At 47.1% G+C, this 16,018-nt stretch overlaps 1 protein-coding gene across 2 annotated transcripts in view; it reads right to left on the minus strand.

Moving 5' to 3' along the window:
* Nucleotides 1–16,018, minus strand: part of Thsd4 (thrombospondin type 1 domain containing 4) — a 567,279-nt gene that overhangs the window by 331,337 nt on the left and 219,924 nt on the right. The gene's annotated exons all lie outside the window — the stretch shown is intronic.

Genomic DNA, 16,018 nt, shown 5'->3' on the forward strand with positions numbered 1-16,018 from the left:
AATATAAGTCACTGGGTGGAGTGCTTGCTTGGCCTGCCTGAGGACTCATGTCTTATCCCCAGCACAGTATAAAGTGGGCATGGTGGCACACGTCAACAACCCCAGCAAGCACCTGAGAGGTAAAGCGAGGAGGATCAGGAACTCTAGCGGTTATATTCTTGGTTACATACCTAGTTTAAGACTACATAAGAACTTGTCTTTGAAAGAAAGTAAAATCTTACAATAAGCTTTTATTACCATAGTTCATTAATGATCAGTTGCAACTCAGCTGAAGCCAATTGTAGATATTGCAGCAGCATAGCAATTTGATTTCCTCTTCTCCCTCTGCTCAGGTAAGATCATCCCAGGATGAACACAGAAGAACCTCCGGGGCAGCCACACCGCTTCTGCTTTACACACTGCACAAGAAGAGCCTGGTTGTGTGTGAGAAGATGGCATGGTGGGTAAAAGCGTTTGCCACGAAAGACTGAACTCCTGAGTTTGGGCTGCCCCTGGAGCCCAAACGTGGCTGCTTACAGCTGCTATCCCAACACTCCTCTGACAAAACAGGTGGGAAAGGAGGTGGGAAAATCGGCCAGAAGCTCAGGGGACAGCTAGCCTGGGGCACACGGTGCATCAGCAGGATTAACAAGAGAGACTCTGCCTCAACAACGTGAATGCTAAAGTCAACTGGAAGTTTTCCTCTGTCATACACAGACACCCCTGTGCACCTGCATGCATGTATATTACATACACACATGTGTGAGCAGGCAAGCACACATGCACATGCACTCACACTAAATAAGAGGCTCAGTGGGACACAGTGATTATGAAATGAAGCAAAGGGCTGTGAGATATGAGGGACTGATGAATTAATACGTAGGAACACCTGCAAGGCCCTCGGAAGGCAGTTTAGACCCTCCCTTAGCCTCATCTACCCAATCTCTAGATCAGCCTCGCAGATGCAGCATCTTTAGAGTCACGGGCCTCCTGAGCTATCACACTGCTACCTTCTCTTAGACTGTCTTTCCACCGTGCATCCAGATGGAAAGTTCCATTAAGACCCTCCCAGCACCCAAGCTCACAACTGCTTATAACTCCAGTTCCAGGGGGTCTGATGCCCTCTTTGGCCTCCAGGGCACCGGGCACACATGTGGCACACATACATACATACATACATACATAGAGTAACTGCTAAGCTTTACTTCACCCAGCAGTTTGGGTTGGAATCTATCACTATTCACCAAGACTCACCAGAGTACGATGGGTAAGCCTCAATCACCACACATAGGATATTGTGTTCAGTTCTGTTCCTCCGGCATCTCTGAGCTCTTAAGAGGAGGACACATGTATCCCTAACAGACCACATAGGATCTCAATAAACATTCTTGGAAACCAACTCAACTATACCAGCAAATCCCAGGGTGTCTGGAAGGCTTAGCAAGTTTCTCTATGTACCAAGTTTCCTGGCTTCTGAAGACCAGCACCCTTCAATCCCGTCTGTAAAGGATCCAGTATACAAAGTAATGTTGCTACCCAGCTTTGGAGCTGTAACTGCGAGAAACATTCTGTAATTCACCTCCATATAAACACGTTGCTAAGGAAAAGAAACAGGTCTCCTTTGTCAGAGGGAATGGCTGGCAAGCAGCAGGAGCTGGGACAAACTCAGGCCATGTGTTTCCAGCCAGGACCTGACCTCGCAGACCAACCATCAAACCTCAACCTGGCTGAGAAGCTCATGTAACGGAATCAGGGACACCAGGCAGGCCTGGAGGCTTCAGCCTTTCCAAATGGACATTCAACTTGCTTCTGGTTGGAAAAGGATGCTAAACAGATGAGCAGACAAGAAAGCATCAACCCTGTTCAGAGCGCAATGCTGCCAAGCATAAATGCGTGTGGAAACCTCTTCTCCAGCTTCCCTGCTAGGCATCCCGTGGAAACCAAGAATGACGTGAGGAGAATAGAGTTGTCATGATTCTTCAAAGGGGCTTTTATTGGGAAGCTGGACGAATGTGTTGAGAAGTGTAACCGAAGAACCAGGGCTTGCAAGCTGTGGGCGGAAAGTCGGATGCCAGAAAGAAATGAGTTTCCTTAATGGAGATCAGAATAAACAAGGTAGCAGCATTTGGCGACTGAGTTCTGAATTCCCATGGCCCTGAAAGGGAGTGGGGAGACAAACGCGAAGAGATGCGCCAGGAGGTCGGCGATGCTGTTTTCAGGTCAACCCGGCTGTGGAGAAAACAATCTCTGTCCCAGGAAATGGCAGGTGACTGTCATCTCCCCATCTCCAGCCCCTAGAGCAAGTCTCCCTTAGGCCCTGGGAGCAGCTGTGGACAACACTCTACAGGTTCACACGGAAGGTGACAGCAAGGCCCACGTGTGAGGACGATTTCAACAGCATTGGAAGATTATCAAAGGCTTCCTTAGTGTGGGGAGACGTCTTGGTGACCACAGTATTTGCCCTACAAGTGTAAGGGGTTAAGTTTGGGTTCCCAGAAACCTTGTAAATGGGAGTAGGCATTGTTGGCCTGTCTGTAATTCCAACCTTGGGCCACATACGTGTGGACCCACAGATGTGAGCATGTGCACACACACACACACACACAGACCGACACACATGTGCACGTGCAGAAATGGGAAAAAAAAGAAAAAGAAAAAGGCTTCCTTACTTTTGTATCCAGAGAGGAAATTAGAGCAAGTGGCTGACAGAAGCAGCAAGATTGAAAGTCACATGAAACCCATAAGCAGACAGAAAAATTGGTATTGAGAGGACAAAGCCAGTCCACAGAAGCAACACACTTTATGGGGGCTTGTCACACATGTGTGTTTCATTTATAGATGCTTTCCCTAAAGAAAGGACTTCGCCACCACAGCCTCCTCCTCCCCCACTTCCTCTTCACTTCCACTTCTTCCTCTCTTTCTTCTTTCTTTTCTACACTCCTTCTCTTTTCTCCTTTTCTTTTTGTTTGGAACAAGGTCATAAAACAGTGCGCTATGGTTGGGAATGCAGACAGCTCAACTCAGCACTGGCATCAGGTGGCCTCGTTTCTTACTAGCAGAGGGGATGCTTTCTATTCCACACCAGCCAGGCGGAGCCAGATGCTCCCTAGAACCCTGCAGCCTTCACAGCCTGTGATGGCTTTACCATGCGGTGCTGAACTGGGGTGCAAGGCTGCTTGCTGACAGTATGAATGGACTGTTCCTACTCCCCAGGGCATTTCCACAGCAACCCACTGATCCTCCCAGAGCACAGCTGGCCCTGGAAAGTATTTTCCAAACAGAGGTCACTGGTACCCCAGCTAGCATTCAAAGCAAAGCTGTTTCAAGCACAATGTGTCGACAGGCTTGTTGGATGGTGCTCTTTGAACACGGGGGCGTGAGTGGCCTCACACATCACATCATCTTAAAGGCCATAATAAAACCAGCACCCCCCACTATGGGTTTCTTAAAAGAATTACCAACAGGTTTAATGCATAAGTATAGAAACCTGGCCATGCACCTTGCCTACAACAATGCATTTATGTGAAGTCCCCTACCGCAGTATTTGGGAGTAGCACACCATTGTCACTAGCTCTGGATTTTCCCTCCCCTCCTTCCTTCCCTCATTCTCTTCTGTGCCTTGTTTCTAAACTTCCAAGGATACCTCAGGCTTGCTGGCTGTTCTGTCTAGCTAAATTTCTTAGAAATTAAAGAAATCCAGCTTTGGAGGTTGTGTTCAAGGGTATATTAGGTAGACTCTGGAGTTGGTTGTCTTGAGGAATGAAGGGAGAGAAAGAACAGCTCAGTGTTTCCACTCTACGGACAAGAATATGGCACAGCGGACAGAGTGCTTGCCCGGAAGGTATACTGCTTTAGGTCTCATGCCCAGGACCTCATGAACTAGGAGTAGAGGCACAGCCAAAATTTCAGCACTGTGGGGGTAGGGGCATGAGGATCAGAAGTTCTAGGAGACCCTCATCTACACAGCAAGCTGGAGGCTAACTCCGTCTCAAAACCAAACACGCCAACTTATGTCCATTTTAGAAATTCTAACACTGGGCTCTCAACATGCCAAAGATCCAGAAGGGAAATCAGCCAGGCAGTCCCTGGCAGTCCCAGTTCCAGAACTCAGAGCTTTGGACTCCCAGCTTAATCCTATTCCATAAAGGAATGACTGTGGGTTTCTAGGGTGGCTGGCTCCCCATCAACAACATGCACTTCAAAGCAAAGGAATCAAAAAGAAGCAGACAGACAGACAGACACCAACAGCCCCTTGTTTCATCTGCTGGAAAACAGGACTTCGGGGTATTTTTAGTGACTACATTCTTGTGGTCAGAATCAAGGCGAAAACTGGATTTTGCTTAAAATAATGAAGCTTAAGTTAATGTGCCCCACCTTGTTTTTTGGCATCACACCCCCCCCCCCTTAAAATTTACTGTTTCTATAATTATAGGGCTGGAGCTCTATCACACCACTGGGCAAGGAGTCACTTGAAATGTGCTAGAATAAAATAGAGATGGAGATTTAATTACCATGCTACCATGGTTTTCTTTTTTCTTTTTTTTTAGAGAGCAGCATGTCAGCACTTCCATAAACCGATTTGCATTACGTTAAAATTAATGGACCGGAACTTTGCACTCTGGAAAAGAAGTGGACCGTACCCCAGTCCTGCCGCTCTCTACCTCCCGGCACCAGCTGCACATTGGCCAACACTTGAGTCTCCATCGTAGTTACAAAGCCCCTGTGGCCTCTAAGAGCAAGACTGCCTATCCCAGCCCAAACCCACACCAATCCCATTCTCAGACATCCAGGACCTGCTGGTGTGGTCTTGGGGCAGAGAAATAGCAGCTCAACAAAACGCTGGGTCTCAGACCTACTGAATAGAAGCTTATCTCTTCTTTCCCTCCACATTTATCTATTATATTTATGAAGAGAGAGAGAAAGAGAGAGACAGAGACAGAGACAGAGAGAGAATATATCACAGCATCCATGTGGAGTCCAGAGGATAACTTGATTGAGTCAGTTATCTCCTTCATCCATGTGGGTCCCAGCAACTGAACTCCGGCCAGAAGGTCAGAAGGTTCAGGGACAAGCACCTTTACCTTCTGATCATCTTACATTGCTGGTCCAGAACGTGTATCTTAACGACATTTCCACAGAGTGAAGTTCGAAAAGCGCTGATGTCACGGAGGACGCCCTATTCCAAGGGCTTGGTTCTGGGGAACTGAAAAGACAGCCTGGAACTGACGTTCACAAGCGTGATGGTTAGCTTCAGCTGTTAGCTTACACGTGGGAACAGTCTCAGTGAGGGATTGTCTACAGCAGGCTGGTCTATGGGCATGCTTGTGAGGGATTTCCTTAGCTGGGTTACTTGAAGTGGGAAAACTCACCCTGAATGTGGGCAGCACCATTTCATGCTGGTCCCTGAACTCAATGAAGGGACGAGAGCCACCTGAGCAGTAGCCAGTGTGCATGAGCTGCCACTCTGTGCTCCTGATTGTGGATGCAATGTGACTAGCTGCCTAAAGTTCCAGACGGTGATAGACTGTATCCTGGAACTGGGAATCAATTAAACTCCTTCTCCTCTGTGTTGCTATATTTTATTTTATTTTACTTTACTTTATCACAGCAACAAGGAAGAAACTGAGACACCAAGTGTGGTACTTTGAAAGTAATTGGCCCCCATAAGCTCATAGATAATGGCACTATTAGGAGGTATGGCCTTATTGTAGGAAGTGTGTCACTGTAGGGGCAGGCTATGAGGTCTCCTATGCTCAAGCTACTCTCAGCGAAGTCACAGTTCACTTCCTGTTGCCTGTGACTCAAGATACAGAACTCTCCAATTCCTTCAGCACCTTGTCTGCCTGCACGCAGCCATGTCATACCATGGTGATAACGGACTAAACCTCTGAAATGGAAGTCACCCAATTAGATGTTTTCCTTTACAAGAGTTGCCATGGTCACAATGTCTTCTCATAGCAATAGAAATCCTAACTAAGACACCAAGGATGACCTGAAAAACAAGCTTTCCTAAAGCTCAGGTCAGCAGGGGGATAACTTTCATCTTTTCCTTCCTTTGTCCAGCTCCCTTCCTTTTGCGTGTGTGTGTGTGTGTGTGTGTGTGTGTGTGTGTGTGTGTGTGTGAGGGAGTGGAGCATATTCAGACATGTAAGTATCTGTGGGTGCTTGAGGTCAACTTCTGCATTATTCCTCAGGTATGTCTGTCCCCTTGATTTTTTGAGACACTTGCCTGGGGCTCATCAATAAGGTTAGGCTGGGTGGCCAAGGAGCACTAGCAACTTATCTGTCTCCACCTCTCCAGCACTGGGGTTATAAGTGTGCACAGCCATGGAAAGCTTTTTATGTAGGCCCAGGGAGTAGAGCTCAGGCCCTCCTCGAACAACTGATTAAATGAACTTCAAACTCTAAGTTAACTAATCCATTTATTTTTTTTCAGAATTAGGGATGGAAACCAGGGCTTTGTACAAACTAAGTAAACAGCCTACTACTGAATCACACTCCTGACTCTAAATTTTACTTGTATTTATTTATTTACTTATTTATTTTTACTCCTTTTTGGGGGGTGGAGTCAGTTCTAAACCAGGCTGGCCTTGAACTCACAGAGATCTGCCTGCCTCTGCCTCCTGAGTGCTAGGATTAAAGGTGTGCTCCACCATAGCTCGACTCTATTTTTTTTAGACAGATCCTTGAGTCTCTCAAGCTGGTCTCCAGTTTACTGTGCAGCCAAAGACAGTCTTGATTCTCCTGCTTCCAATTTCTGATTGCTGGAATTACAACTACATACCACTAAGGACAAACCCAGGGCTTTGTAAATGCTAGGCAAGGGTTCTACCAACTGAGTTACACACCAAGCCTCTGTTTAATTTTAATTAGCTTAAATTTAAAAGCTTCCCATGACTACTGATTATCTACTAGAGGCTGCATGGGTATGTAAAAACACCATGGCAGCCCCTGCACCTATCTCAGGCCCAGGAAAATCAAGACAGACCCCATTGAAAGAAGAGAAATTGATGAGATACTAAAAGTACCAATCAAATAACCTAACAGATATGTTTATACATGCAGACTATATCCAGAGAGCCAAACAAGCAGACCTCCAGATCGCCAGTGGGAAAAAGGTGTCAGGAGGCATTCACACAGGAGGCAGACCTGGCATGAAGAGAGCCTCTCCCAAGGGAAGGGTGTGCCAAATATTCGGGGCGATTGAACACATTGGCAAATTTATCAGAGACAAAGGAGGACCAAGGGAGATGGCTCAGGGAATAAACTGTCTGCTTCAGGAGCATGGGTCCCCCAGTCCCGGTGCCCAGCAGGAAAAGCCAAGCAAGCTGACATGTGTCTGTAGTCACAGTGCTGAGGGTGAAGGCAGGCAAACGGCAAGGACCCATGGCCTGTCAATCTAGCCTCAACAGTGCGTGCCACAGCCAGTGAGACCCTGTCTCAAAACATAAGGTGGAGAGACAATTGAAGAAGATATTCTGGCATCAAGCTCTGACCTTCATTTGTGCCCACACAAGCATGCACACATATGTGTACGCACGCGCGCGAACACACACACACACACACACATATACACACACACATATATACACACACATATATATGTGTACATATATATACACACACATATATACACACACACACATATATGTAAAAAAAAGAGTTAAAACTAGGAAGAGCTGTACACTATTAGAATTCAGCCCTCTATCTCAGCTCCCTTCTTATACTTCTTCTCTCAAGGATCTGCTAGTGCCGGGAAGCGCCCTTTCCATTCTTATTCCAGCCCCCAAGACTGCAAGTGTACAACTCCTCATAGTCGGAGTCAGACACTTCCACCCCCACAAAACAAAACAACACCACCAGAAAAGGGGCTTATGCAGACATGAGAAATCCCCAGTGTGATTATAGTCAGTGTCAGAGCCTATAGCTGTGAGTGGACTGAAGAAAGATCCAGGTCAGAATGAATAAACCTTAAAAGTCACTCCTTTTTGGCTTTTTCTCCTTGGGTGGGTCACGTTGTTTAGCCTGCACACTTACCCAGAAGCTTCTCCCTCATGATCACACACGCAGTTGGAATTCCTCACTTGTTTTCCCAGTACCACACCTGAAGACCATCACTGCCCCAGCAAGCTTCGTGTGTTAGACCCTAGGAAACGATGCTAATGCCTTCCCATGGCACAAGACTCAGGCAGGCAAAGGCCATATTCATTAAGTAGATGTTTTTTGTTTTTTAAATCAAATTATAATTTCATCATTTCCCTTTCCACTTTGCTTCCTCCAACCCCTCCCATGTCCTTTCCCTCAAACTCTTACTCTCATTTTGTATTAATATATACATATATAAATAATATATAACACATGTATATACATAAATATATGAACACAACTTGCCCAGTTCTTTAATGCTACTTGTGTGTTTGCAATTTCAAGGCTTACCAACTAATACTGAATAACCAAATAAAAGGCTTATCCCAAGGGAAGATTATTTCTGTTCTCAGCATTCCTTAGATACCTGTATATTTTTTAAGTTTTATTTTTATGTATACAATTCTTTGCTTCTCTCTCTCTCTCTCTCCCTCTCTCTCTCTCCCCGTGTGTGTGTGTGTGTGTGCATGCCCGCCCCACATGCATGACTGGTACTTGTGGAGGCCAGAAAAAGGCACCAGATCCCCTGGAATTGGAGTTATAGGTGATTATTAGATGTCAATTGAGTGCTGAGAATTGGACCTGGGTCAAATTCTCTTAACTAGTGGCATCTCTCTAGCCGTGTGTGTGTGTGTGTGTGTGTGTGTGTGTGTGTGTGTCGGAATTCAGGTTGTCAGACTCAGTGGCAGGCACTTTTACTCTTTACTGGCTGAGCCTTCTTAGTGGCCCTCATTAAACAGATCTTAGGATGTATAACAACACAGCATCCAAGGGGGTGATCACAAGAACTCCTACTGAATGGTCATGATAACAACTAGGTGTTCCATATTTCTTCCCAAGTGTGTAATGATGCCAGAGCCCAGAGAAACTGTCACACGATTACTTGTTAACCTACGCTAGTTGGCACGGCGAGAAATAACTAAAGAAAGACTTATAGCATGGGCTAGTTGTCAAAGGGGACACAAGATGAATCTCTGTAAGGGCTTAGGAGCAGGAATGCAGTCAGCACCCTGCCTGCAGGCTTGGTGAAGCGGCACAAACATTTTCGAGAGGCTGTCAGTGTGGTGAGTCAAATGGTGTTCTTAACCCTCAAATAAGCCCCCGTGCTAAGCCTGGGACCTGTGAAACAGGCATCGTTTAATCTTTGCAGGCATAATGAGGTTAAGAATCTAAATGATGTCATGCTGGATTTAAGGTAGCTCTATATTCAATGACAAGAATCCTTACAAGAGAAAGACAGGGGTGATTTGAATCATAAAGACATGCAGAGGAGATCTTAAAGGTAGAGGGTGCAGTGGGGCTTCTACAAAGGCCAAGGAAGCTAAGGATGTCTGGGGCTTCCTGTACTAGGAGGTTAGAAAATAAATCGCCCAGAGAACATCAGGAAGCAGCCAGTCCTCCTGATCCTTGATCATTGGCTTCTGCTCTGTGAACTGCCTAAGAAAGAAAGTCTTGTTGCTTTAAGCCACTGAGGAGGGGGCAACCTAGGGCAACCAGCAGATGGGGGTGGTTCTGCCATGGGTAAACACATTTTTGTCTCCTAGTTAGGGTAGCATGAGGCAGGTAGGCACAAAAGTCTTGCATTCTGCAAGGGCCACATCTTTCTAGGCCCTTCTTATGTATACAGAACTATACAGAGAAGGCATAGGGCAGGGTGCCTCAGGAATAACCACGAGGCCTCTCCTACCTTCTGAAACTCAATACTAAGAAGGGCAGAAGATTACAAAGTTACAAAGACACACCGGAATAGTAAGCCAAAGAGTTCCCCAGGAGCAATGGGGTATCTGAGGCAACTATCTGCTGCCTCTGGGCCAGCTCACCATTATGAGGAGATTACTTCAAGAACTGTCTGAAGCTGTGGGGTTTCTTCTACTCAGCACATCTACCAGGGATGAATGCACAAGAGATGGAGCCCATTCTGTAGCCTCTGTAGAGTCTGACCTCGCCAGAGCATCTATCCTCAGGGAGGGGGAACATAGGGATTCTTGATGGGATAAGAACTCAGAGGGAAGATGCTATTGCCAGCGTGAATTTAGAGGAGAAGGGACCACGTGCAGCAACATTGTACCTCTGTCGCTGCTTCTTCATCTAGGACTCCCAGCATTTAGGAGAACTGCAGGCAGAGCTGAGCCAAAGCCCTCATTGTGTGTGCCCAGAAGCCTCCTACATCCCATAGCAGCTTTTTCTACTACCCAAAGCATGATCTGAAACTAATCAGTTATGATGTTTGTAAACTCCAGAAGGAGAATGGGATTTAGTGGCTCTAGTAAGTATAGTCTACTGTTCTTCTATAAGATTCTATTTTTAAAATCTTTGTAGGAGATGTGTGAACAGGCTCACGCATATGCACGTATATACCACCATGGTCCTGTACCTCCTTCTTCCACCTTGTTTGAGACTGGGTTTCTTTATTGTTAGATGCTATGTAAGCCAGGTTAGCTGGCTAGCAAGGCTCTGGGTATGTCTCTTGTTTCTGCCTCCCACATCGGAGAAATGCTGGGGTTACAAATATGAGATACCATATCCAACTTTTAAGTGGGCATCTGAACTCAGGTCCATGGGTTTGTGTGGGAAACAGTTCACTCACTGAGACATTCCCCTGCGTGCCCTTAAATATATATTTAAAAAAGCATTTTGGACAAGTCAAATGATGTGCCAACTTTTCCACCTGAGTTCATCAGCTCTCTTCCTCTTTTTTGCTGTTTTTCTCTGCCCTCCCGCTTTCCTTTCTGCCCTCTCCTACCAGAGGGATGCTGGGAATTATGCTCACTTACTGCTAACGAGTTCATTATGAGCGGTTACACTTTGGAGCAATCTCTTACTTCTTCTTGGCTTTCAACTATACTGCCTGAATTTGTTATACTAGATATGCATCAGGAAAAGACTGGGACATTGACGTCAGAATTCTAGAAGAATATAGTAAAGCTCTACTACACGGATGTGAACAAAAAGGAAAGGAAGACAGAAGGAAAGAGGTGAGGAAAGAAGGGAAGGGGGAAGACAGAGGCAAAAGATAAAGGAGGAGAGAAGAGAGGAAGAGAGTGGGGGAGAGAAAAGTAGAGTGACAGAAGGGAGGGAAAGACAGAGGAAGGAGAAGGGGACACAAAAGAGGAGGGAGGATGCATTAGGGGGGAGAGAAAGGAGGGAGAAGAGAGAGAAGGAAACAAAATACAAGAGTGAACGCTACACACTAGTAACGGTGAGGCCATCAGCGCACACCTACCCACACACCCCGGAGATGGTGCAGACCCTCCGGCCTCACACCACAAGAGAATGCCTAGGAGCAGCTATGGCAAACTTCCAGAAGCTCATTAAGGCTGGTCTGGGCAGTGGGAAGTCACTATGGCCAGAGCTCTCCAAGGGCAAGAACGCAATCTCCCCTCAGAGCTGGATCTGAGAGGCTGGAAGCTCCCGGTTATAAGGAGGATGACACATTGGCCTCTCTGGTTCAGTTTCCAAGCAGAGGTCACAGGCTTCTATCACTTATAGTCTCTAACAGGCCCTGAAGTCACTTATTCTCTCTGAGTCACAGTGTCTTAGTCTGTGAAGCAGGGATAAGAGGCCCAGGAACGAACCCAACCAACCTCACACAGTGCAAGCTGTGTAGCTAAGTGGAGAGTCCAGTCAGAGAGACGCGTGATACACAGCGTGTTGATAAAATGCTTGGATCCAAATGCCAAACCAGAGCCTGGAAAGTCAGATCCACCTCAATACTACTTAAGCCCATGCACTTGTAAGCTTTCTGTATGCTTGCCACGTGATGTTCGTCAGGCCCACCCTGGGAGGTAGGAAGCTTATAATTCCCATTTCACAGACTGAAGCTGCTGCAATTTGGGTCTGAACCTATCAAAGGCCCATGAAAAGAGTGCAAATGGAGGGGGGCAAACCCTTTAAGTGATATGCCTATGTGAAGTCCTTAGGTCATCGAGAGACATGCTCTTCAAAGGGATTTGGGACCCCAGGCCCTCTCCTTGTCTGTTCCCTTGGTCGTACTGGTTAGATTTTGTTGTCAAGCTCGATACAACCTAGAGAACCCTGGAAAGAGGGACCTTCAAATGAAGAATTACCCAGATCAGTCTGGCCTGTGGCCGTGTCTGTGAGAAGCTGTTTCGATTGGTGATTGATGGCGGGCCCAGTCTATGGGCAGCACCATCCCTAGGCTGGCAGGCCAGGGCTGGACATCAGCTGAGAGAAAACAAGCTAAGGAATGAACAGCCAGGCATTATCCTTCATGTTTCCCACTTTAGTTCCTGACTGAGTTCCTTTCCTGACTTCCCTCAGTGATGGACCGTGACCTGGAAGTAGAAGCCAAATAGACCCTTACCTCTCCAGGTTGATTTTGGCCAGTGTTTTGACTAAAACAGGGAACAGGGCAACAGGGAAGCAAAGCAGGATGCTGGGCCTGAGGGGGGCAGTGTGCTCTCCCACATATCTCCTGCCAATGTCATTCGACAAGGCTGCTCGTTGCTAACACCCAGAACCTTGACCCTGGTTCCTACTGCCCTTGGGCCTTCAGTTCTGGCTCTCTGAGTTGGACAGTCATTTCTGCTTTGTCTCTGCACCCTTCTCTCTTTGTATCGCCTTTGTCACTGTAGGAGGCTGTTTAGGAGAGCTCTCTCCTTCCAGTCACCTCAGCTTGGTTCAGGGACGAGCCAAGCGCAAACAACAGAACTAGCTCAAAAACAAGAGCCAAACTCCCAGTCCTAACGTGCTGGATCCTTGTGTTTGTAAATCCCGAGTCAACTGCCTCCAAGCCTCCCTGCCTTTCTCTGAAGACTCCATAAAAGGAGAAATCAGAACAGAAAGGACCTCGCTACAGAGCAGACCCACACAGTAATTTACAACAGTCCACATGCTCTGGGCATTACCTCATGGCCCGCGTCTAGGCTCCACGCAAGTGTACACCCCAAGACTTGGAATTCCCTTGTATCTGAAGGTGGCCTACTCCAGGGCCAAGGAGCGTCTCTCACGAAATACGTAAGCAGACTCTTCGCTTTCCAGTTCTCCTGTATTGTCAAGGAGCAGCCGGCAGAAAGGGGCAATGGAGCCATCACCCAGGGAGTCCTCCGCTTCAGGGACAGCCAAGACCATGGGACTGGCTCTAAGTCGCATAGCTAATTAGGGAGTCTCTAGGACTCAAAGTTCAGGCTTTGGATAGTGGTCCTAGGGGGTGACTACAGTTACTATCAGGCACCGGGTGTTCTAAATTAGCTTGAAGATGGGATACTGAATTTCTCATCACAAGGAAATGATAAACGTTTGTTCTGGCATATATACTGGTCATCCTGGTTTGATTCACAGTACACCAAGTGTTATCCTGAAGCATCACACTGTACCCAACAAATAGATACAATATGTGCTAATAAAACTTCAAAAATAAAATAAATCTTTTAAAGGAGGTAGGGGCTGGAGAGACGGCTCAGTGGCTAAGAGCCATAGGTACTTTTTGCAGAGGATCAGGGTTCAGTTCCCAGCACCACAGGGCAGCTCCCAACATTTGGAACTCCAGTTCCAGGGGATTCAATGCCCTCCTCTGGCTTCCTCAGGCACTGGGCACATAAGTGGTACAAAGACATACTTGTTTGCAAGACACCCCTACTCTACTCATCAAACAAAAATAAAGAAATCTTTAAAATATAAAAAAATTAAAAATGGTCTTTTGCTATAATTGTGGGGGAAGTATGAAAAGGGACAGTTGACCAGCTGAGTGGGGAAGGGAGAGGCAGCACGGAGAAGGTCCCTCTGCTGGCAGCTCCTGGGTGTTCCAAACAGACTTTTCTGTTTAATTCTCATCACCCTTTAAAGAAGTTATCGGTACCAGTTTATATGGGGAAGAAACTGAAGCAGGGGGACATCGAATAACACGCCCACAGTTTCTAGCTACCTCATGGGGAATGAGAGTCCAGAGTAGAGTCCATTTTACCAGCCCAGAATGTATCCCAAGACCTCAACCCTCTCTCAGGACCATCTAGGGTAGCCTAAAGCCTTCCCTGTGTGCCCACAGAGGGGCATCTGCCAGCCTGGCTGAGGACCTTTCCTTCTAGCCAAGGTTCTGGGAACCTCACAGAGCTCAGTAAAGATTGAGCAGTGAACACTGCCTTGGTGGAATGGTTTATCAGGCTGAGTGGCTATGTGCTCTCTCACCCCAGCCCTGCCTGGAAACCTCTTGGCTTTTCACCAGGCCAGACCAGTTTAGCCAGTTTCAGTTTAGAATGGGGTTTGGCTCACTGGGTAAGCAATTTTTCCAGAGGATGGGGTGTGTGTGTGTGTGGGTGGGTGGGGGACAAGGCACACTGCTGCGCTCCTCCCCCAGAGCAGGTTTCTTCCAGCCACCTTAGACTACCCTGCTTACTGCCCCCTGCAGCTTTTCCTCAGGGTTACTACATCTGTCCATTCTGAATCTACCCGGGTTGTAATACAGACACCTGTTCTCGGGCCATCATCAGTCTGGGCACCAGTAGAGGTCATCACCTGTGTGGTATTTACAGCTCTGACCACCTCCCATGATTCTTTCTCGGGTTAGAAAATTGCCACCTCACCGTCTTCGTTGGTTTAGGCGTGGAAATAGGGAAGTGACTGAGGACCAGGTCGGCCTTGAACTCACAGAGATTCACCTGTTTCTGTCTCCCAAGTAATGGACCTGAAGGGGTGCACCACTACACCCAGCTTAAATACAAATGAAAATTTGAATCTAACAAGACAACAAGCCTCCAGGAGAAGGTACTTGTAATCTACCACTTACTTCCACGTCACTTCTGCAATCCTTGGCCACTCAGACTGAAGTATAACACTTGACCTTAGCTTTAAAAGTTGCAATGGAGGTGGGAGCTTGGTGGGTAAGCACTTGCTGGGTAAGCATGAGGATGCCTTGGGACCCTAGCACCCATGCAGAAGGCTGAGCAGCAGGTGGAACCTATAATTCCAGTTCTGGGGGGGCAGGGACCGGTGAATCCTGGTGGTGGCTTCCCAGTCAGCCAACCTAACCTCATCAGCCACCTCTCAGTACCAGTGGGAGGCCCCGTCTCAAAAAATCAATGTAGATGGCTCCTAAGGAACAAGATTTAAGGTTGGTCACGGGCCTCCACACATATGTGCATGCATGTATGAATGTGTACCACATGTGTGAACATGAATACCTATCCACGTACTCACAATAATTTTTTTTTAAAGTTGAAAAACAATTGTCCTAAATTACTTAACTGATTAAGTACATTCTAGAGGGTTGTGTCTCTGGAAGATGAGAGAGAGAGAGAGAGAGAGAGAGAAAGAGAGAGAGAGAATAAGCAGGCCTCACAATCAGCTGGAGGAGCAAGGCATGAAAGTCATTGCTTTATAGTATCATATACTTCCCCTCTGGATTCAAATGCCAAAACTGTCCACCAAAGTGACTTTTCAGTATGAAGATTTTGTGGCTTGCTGTGCCTCATCGGGGTCTGTTGGGAGCCACCTGGAGGCACAGGTGGTCCTGCAGTTTGGAGGTAGCCACGTGGGGCTGAGCAACCCTGCCTGCACCCTTGCCTGCACATGCTCAGACCAGCAGAATGGCATTAACCAATCAGGACAGCGTTCAAGCCGCTCCACCGTTTAAAAGCAGATGCCTCGGGACCCTACTTCCTCTCTCTCTAAGCTTTCTCTCGTCCCTGCTCTATCGTCCCTTCCCCCAATTTTCCTCAAGGGAATGCTCCAAATAAAGATGTGACCAGAGAAGGAATTCTCGTTTTTGGTGGGGTTCATTCCTGCTGGACAGGATGGCGCCCCGCAACTGGTGCTCGAAACTCCGGGACGCTGAGGGACCCTGACAACTACGCCGGGGGACCCTGAAAGCCCGGAAGAAAAAGCTGAAATCAGACACCAGCACAGAGAGCCTTGAATTTCAGAACTCTGAGAACATGGA

The sequence above is a fragment of the Myodes glareolus genome, chromosome 4 (genome assembly GCF_982192425.1).
Source record: "Myodes glareolus chromosome 4, mMyoGla1.1, whole genome shotgun sequence".
Classification (NCBI taxonomy): domain Eukaryota; kingdom Metazoa; phylum Chordata; class Mammalia; order Rodentia; family Cricetidae; genus Myodes; species Myodes glareolus.